This window comes from Pteropus medius, unplaced genomic scaffold (genome assembly GCF_902729225.1).
Source record: "Pteropus medius unplaced genomic scaffold, Ma_sr-lr_union100, whole genome shotgun sequence".
In the NCBI taxonomy this organism is placed as follows: domain Eukaryota; kingdom Metazoa; phylum Chordata; class Mammalia; order Chiroptera; family Pteropodidae; genus Pteropus; species Pteropus medius.
The window spans coordinates 2,957,120-2,963,802 of NW_024346771.1; the positions used below are offsets into that span (position 1 = coordinate 2,957,120).

Below are 6,683 nucleotides of genomic sequence, written 5' to 3' on the forward strand. Positions count from 1 at the left end.
ATTCTATTATTTGACTAAAGTGATACCAATGCCTAGGATAAAATGAGATAATATATACTAACTTTAACTTGAAAAATACATGTAATAGTAGAATAAATGTCATATTTTGTGATTTAAAATTGCTAATCTAAGGTAATAGTTACAATTGACTTTAAAAAACATTTTATTTTTCTGTTACCTCAGGAAAAAAAAGTTAATGAATAAAACCATGTTAGCTAAACTTTACCCAAGTAATTAATAGAAAATATATAACAAATAGCCATGTGCCTACTTGACAATAACCTAAATTTTACTTTCAAAACACCAACTGGTAGTCTACAGCCATACCACCATGAACAAGCCAGATCCTGTCTGATCTTGGAAGCTAAGCAGGGTCGGGCCTGGTTAATACTTGGATGGGAGACCACCTAGGACAACCAGGCCCTGTAGGCATAAAAAATAAAAATAAAAAATAAGGAATTGTAAGCTGACAAGGTCCTTGCAATCTGTGAGGTCAACCAAGGTTTGCCTCACCTAAAACAAAACAAAATAACAACAAAAAACACCACTGGTAGAGATATAGAAACATGAATATATATTACATATCTCTAAATACAAAAATTAAATTTAACATATATACTTTCACAAAGTCCTACTGAATGCTATTTAAAGAAGTCATATTGCTATAGATAAAAAATGAAGAATATACCTAATATTAAAATAAATTTACATAGGAAAGGATGTAGAACTAGTTTCAAAGGAGGATATTAAAATTTCTGATATTAAAATCAAAAAGAGTATTTAAATGAAGTGTGGTCTGTATCACTAAAATAAACAGATATGCTTAAAGAAGATAATTTATATTTTCTAAAGTATTCTTAAAAATATTGCCCTCATTAATATATGTGTGTATGTTTTGACTGCTTATACATCAGTATACACACACACACACACACACACACACACACAGATATTAAATATATCATATTACAATATGTGTAAATTTGTATGTATATATAATGTATGTGTGTGTGTGTGTATATATATATATATATGTTTATACCAACAAATATTAGAAATTAAATGTATGTGCATTATGAGGTTAAGTCAGAAGATAGCCCCTTCACATACTTGGAAGACTGATGGCTGCCTGGCCAGCAGCCAAGGAAGTCAGTGCACAAAGGTCTTTCAGCAGTGTCTTCTCACAAGAACATTTTCTGTTGCTCTCATAGATGTTATCTTCTCCTGTAACCAAGCAGCACATCTTGTTCCCATCCACCTGAGAAGGCGGCTGCTCCCCCAGCGAGATAACCCCTCTCTCTGCTGCTTGTAAAAAACTTGCTTGCACTTGGCCAGGTGTGGTTTTTTGCAGCTCAGACCAGCCACCATCCAAACTTCCAGACCTCCTGGATAACAAACGGCCCCACTCCTTTAGTCCTCCTGGTGGTTTTTTCGAACTCCTGTGTTACATGCATTTACATAGATATTTACATTACACATGCATATATTTATTTTCTAATATTTCTGCATGTCCTTGGAATTTAAAATGTTTAACCTTAGATTTGAACTATTTTCTCAACAAAAACCATAATTGTTAGTCATACCTGTTAAGTAAATATGTAGTAGTATGGACAGAGTATGACGTGAAGGCCTTCCTTTACTTGAGCAACATGTTTATTATACTAAATTCTAAAATATTTTAATGTTTCTCTGAGTATATTAAATAGCTGTTCCAAAATCCTTTATGGGTCATTAAGTTTGTCTTCGACTGAAGAGAAATGATGAAGTTTGCCTATTGGCTTTCTGTTCATAAATTTACTTTCTGTGGAAAGTAAATTAAATTTTGACCACACAACTGAAGACCACAACCAAAATATGCTATGTGATTCATTTAAGTCACATATTTGTTTTCATTATGAGGGCAACTGAATTTCATTTTTTATAATGGTTTTTCATTCTATGAATATTTCTAAATATAATTAGTTGTGAGAGGTGCAGAAATTTGTTAAGTGAGAGTATTTGAAAGCATCAGTCCACCGTACTGTCAAAGTAAAAGGTTGATTCTGGTTTTTTCTTCATTAACAAATTTCTGATTTTAAAAATAGAAACATTTTCAATAATTTCAGATTCTTAGGAAACAACAGAAAGAATTCAGGTGGAAGAGTTTCATAATATATTGCATAGGAAGAACTTTGTACCTATGATTTATAATTTGAGAAAAAGTCAACAATTGGCACTTCTTAAATATTGATATTTGGCAAACCTCAATAATCACTTTGCCAAGATTTTTGTTTAAATGTTTAGCCTACATAGAGTCAACTTTACAAATAATTATTTTAAAAACATTCTTATACATTCTATGGTTTTGGAGTTTGACTAGTGAAAACAAAATGGGTATGTGCATTTGCAATACCTAATTTTCTCCATACTTTTTATATCCTTAATTATGATGATTTATCATGGTTATTGTAATAATTTCAGAGTTTTCCTTCTCAGACATCTGAAATGGAAAAATTAATTTCCAGCATTTAATTGATTCTTGCATAACAAGATTTTTCTTGAGAGCTCATATTTTTGTAAGAAAATTGGTTTAAAATAATTATAAATAAAATTTAAATATATTTGTTAAAGGTTATTTGCTTACTCTTCTGAATGCCAGTAACCAAAACAACTCTACAGATAAAGAAGAAAACAAACCGGTGACATAAGAACAAAAAGATTGAGATAAAACTCTGGTAATTAGAAAATCCATAATAATAAATTTTAAGAGTTAATAAAATAATTCAACACTGCTGTTACTTTCTAGATTAGATATCTAAAACAGAAATAAAACTAAAACTATATTAAGAAATAGAAAATATTCATTGTAGAAACTGAAATTTCATATTATCTAGCAATTAATTTTACATTATAAGACTATTATGGAGAAATAATTTTCATTACAAAATGCCAAAAAGTAGGTTTTGCGTATTTATAAAATTATACAGATTTTATGGACAGAACAACTGAGAATGTAAAAACATCAATTATCCCTAAGTTCATTTACAAATTAAACATAATCATAACAAATACTTGGTTAAAATGGTTAAGGGACTTGACATGTTTATTCTAAATTTTGTAGAATAATATGGGCTGATAAAGAAGTCAACTTTTAACTAACATGAGGGGTTCTGGTCAGATGGAGGAGTAGGTAAATGCTATGCTTACTTCCTCCCATGACCACATTAAAATTACAACTAAATTACAGAACAATTAACCTGGAGAACCATGCGAAGAGTAGCTGAACATAACTCCTATAACTAAGGATACAAAGAAGAGGCCACATTGAGACTGGTAGGAGGGGCAGAGATGCTAAACAGGCTAGCCCCACACTCACGTGTAGCAGATGAGCATCAGGAAAGATATCTCAGCTGTGGAGTTTTAGTCAGACGACAGAGAGACTTCAGCCCCATTCCAGGGCTTCATAGCCCAGGGTCTCACGTCTAGGAAGAGGAGTCTGGCCATAAAAATCAGTGAGGATTTCAACCATTCAGATGAGATGCCAGGGTGCTGGAAACCCAGATGTCCCCTTAAAGGTCCCATGAACAGAACCATTCAGTTGCAGGCTCTCACCCTTGGCTCCAGCAGAGGAGCAGCAGCTCGGGTGGTGCCAGAGACATACAGAGAAAGACTGAGTTGTATGGCTTCAGGCAGGGATGGGAGTGACAGCTGTCATTGTCCCTTCTTCACGCAGTCCTCCTCTGCAGTTTGAGGGTGGGCACCATCTATCCTGTGTTGAGCCCTCCCTTTACACTGCCAAATCTGAATCCGCATTGGCCTGGTGAAATGATTTCCTTAGATCCTTCCTCACCCAATGCATAAATTGCTGGAGGAGTATTACTGGCTTGAAAACTGGCCTCAATCAGGCCTCTCAACAGGACACTCTTTTAGCAGCAATCAACAGGCCTCAGCTCACACATCTCAAAAGACAATTCAGGTGGTGGGAAAACAGACCGGGCCTGAGCTACAGTATTTCTGTAACAAATCTCAAAGGTCTTGGAATGGAGGCAAATGCCAGCTAGACTTGGTGTGATCTGAGATTTTTTTTTAATGGCCCCAGGCTCAGCACTGGCACCAAATCCGAATCTGCACTAACCTGAAGAACATTACTTGCCCCACCTGGGTGACCTTTTGCAACCTCACCTCATCCAACTCACAATCTGCCTGAGACTCCTTCAGCTGCTGAGCCTTATGGACAGCTGGTAGACAGCAGGTCTTGGAGTGCCCTGGGCTTTTTGCTAAGCTGCCCCAGGCCAAATACTGGTGGCAGTCAGCTTTGGTTCAATGTGTGGCCTTTCCCGTGTGCTTCCTAGTTAGCACAGGTAGCTACCAACTTCAGATCACTTTGTAGCTCCTAGCCCTGGGTGGTCACAGGTAGAGGCTGACTTTGGGATGCACTTGGGCCCCTCTCAAGGGGCCTCAGAACTAATACAGCCAGAGACTGGCATCACACCACAATACAGCACAACTTAATTAGCCCCACAAGTGGCACGCCCAAAGGATGATCTCAACACAAGCCTACTGAGACAAATCCTACTCCATGGGATCATCCCCACACAACAGCTCATATCATGTGGCCAATCCTTACAGCCAGTGAACCTGAGAGTCAGTTCCTCTCAATGATGTGCCAACAACAACCAAGGCTTGACTACAATAGTAGGACACACACAAACCACATAAGAAACACTCCTGGAGCACCTAGCATGGGTGACTAGGGAGACCGCTCCAGTGGGCCACAGAGGAAACTAATATCTAAGGCCATTGAGCCAAGACTAGGAAATGTAGCAAATCTACCTAACACATAGACACAAATAAAGAGAGGAAGCCGAAATGAGAAAACAAAGAAATATGTCCCAAATGAAAGAAAAGGCGATACTCCAGAAAAAACATTAAATGAAATGAAAGCAAGCAACCTACCATATATAGAGTTCAAAACACTAGTTATAAGGATGCTTGATGAATTTAGGGAAGGAAGGATGATCTCAGTGAGGATTTCAAAAAAGAGATAGCATTAAAATGGACATAGAAACCATAAAAAGAACCAGTCATAAATGGTAAATAAAGTAATTGAAATAAAAACTATATTAAAAAGAATCAAAATTAGATTAGATGACTGAATCAGCAATTTGAAAGACAAAGTAGCAGAAGTCACCTAATCAGAAGAGCAAAATTATATATATATATATATATATAAAGTTTTTAAATAAGAAAAGTTTAAGGGAATTCTGGGACAACATCAAACAAACATAACAACATTCACTTCATAGGGATGCCAGAAGGAAGAGAAAGAGAGCAAGAAATTGTAAACCTACTTGAAGAAAGAATGATGGAAACTTCTCTAACCTGGAGAACAAAATAAACATACAAGTTCAGGAAATACAAGGAGTCTTAAACAAGATGATTCAAATAGGCCCACAACAAGGCACATCATAATTAAAATGTCAAGAGTTAAAGACAAACTGAGTATCCTAAAAGCTGCAAGAGAAAGGCAACAAGTTACTTAAAATGAAAATCTCAAAACAGTCAGCTGATTTCTTAACAGTAACCTTGAAGGCCAAAGGGATTGGCAAAGAATATTCAAAGTGATGAAAAGCAAGAACCAATAACCAAAACTACTCTACCAACAAAACTATCAATTAAAAACGAAGGTAAGATAAAAAGCATTCCAGACAGAAAAAATCCAAGCTAGAAAAAAACTTATAAAAATGAATAATAAAATGGCAATAACTATGTACTTATCAGTAATCACTTTAAATGCAAATTAATTAAATACTCCAATTAAAACACATAGGGTAGTGAATGGATAAAAAACAAAATCCATACATACGCTGTCTACAAGAAACCCACTTCAGATTGAAAGACACACAGGGATTGAAAGTAAAGAGATGAAAAAGGATATTTTATGCAAATAGAAATGAAAAAGAAAACTCACCTGGGTTAGCAATAGTTATATCAGACAAAGTAGTCTTTAAAACAAAGATGACAATAAGAGATTAAAAAAAGAACATTGCATAATGATAGAGGGATCAATCCAACAAGAGAATATAACCCTGGTAAGTTTTATGCACCCAACATTGGAGCACTTAAATTTATAAAGCAAATATTGAATGATATAAAGGGAGATACTGACAATAATACAGTCTTAGTAGAAGACTTTAACATCCTATTGACACCAATGGATCTTCTAGATAGAAAATCCACAAGAAAACAGCAGCCTCAACTGACATACTAGAACAGATGGATTTAATTGATATTTTAAGTGTTTCACACAAAAGCAGCAGACTATATATACTTTTCAAGTGCTCATGGACCATTTTTCAAGATAGACAACATGTTATACCACAGAACAAGTCTATCAAATTAAGACTAAAATCATGTTAGTCATCTTCTCTGACTATGATGGTATGAAACAAAAAATCAACTACAAGCAAAAAACTGAAAAATACACAAACACATGGAGGCTAAGTAAACTGCTACTATACCATGAATGAGTCACCAGTAGGATCAAAGAGGAAATCAAAAATACTTTGAGACAAGTGAAAATTAAAACACACAATTCAAAATCTATGTATGGAACACAGCAAAAACTATCCTAAGGGAAAATTCATAGCAATATAACAGGCCTACCTCAAGAAAAAGGAAACAAAAGAATTTAAACAAACAAT

The 6,683-nt window shown here is 35.0% G+C and overlaps 1 pseudogene; it reads left to right on the forward strand.

The window, feature by feature from the left end:
- The first annotated feature begins 313 nt into the window (after positions 1-313).
- LOC120613898 (uncharacterized) lies at positions 314-432 on the forward strand (annotated as a pseudogene).
- Positions 433-6,683: the final 6,251 nt, after the last annotated feature.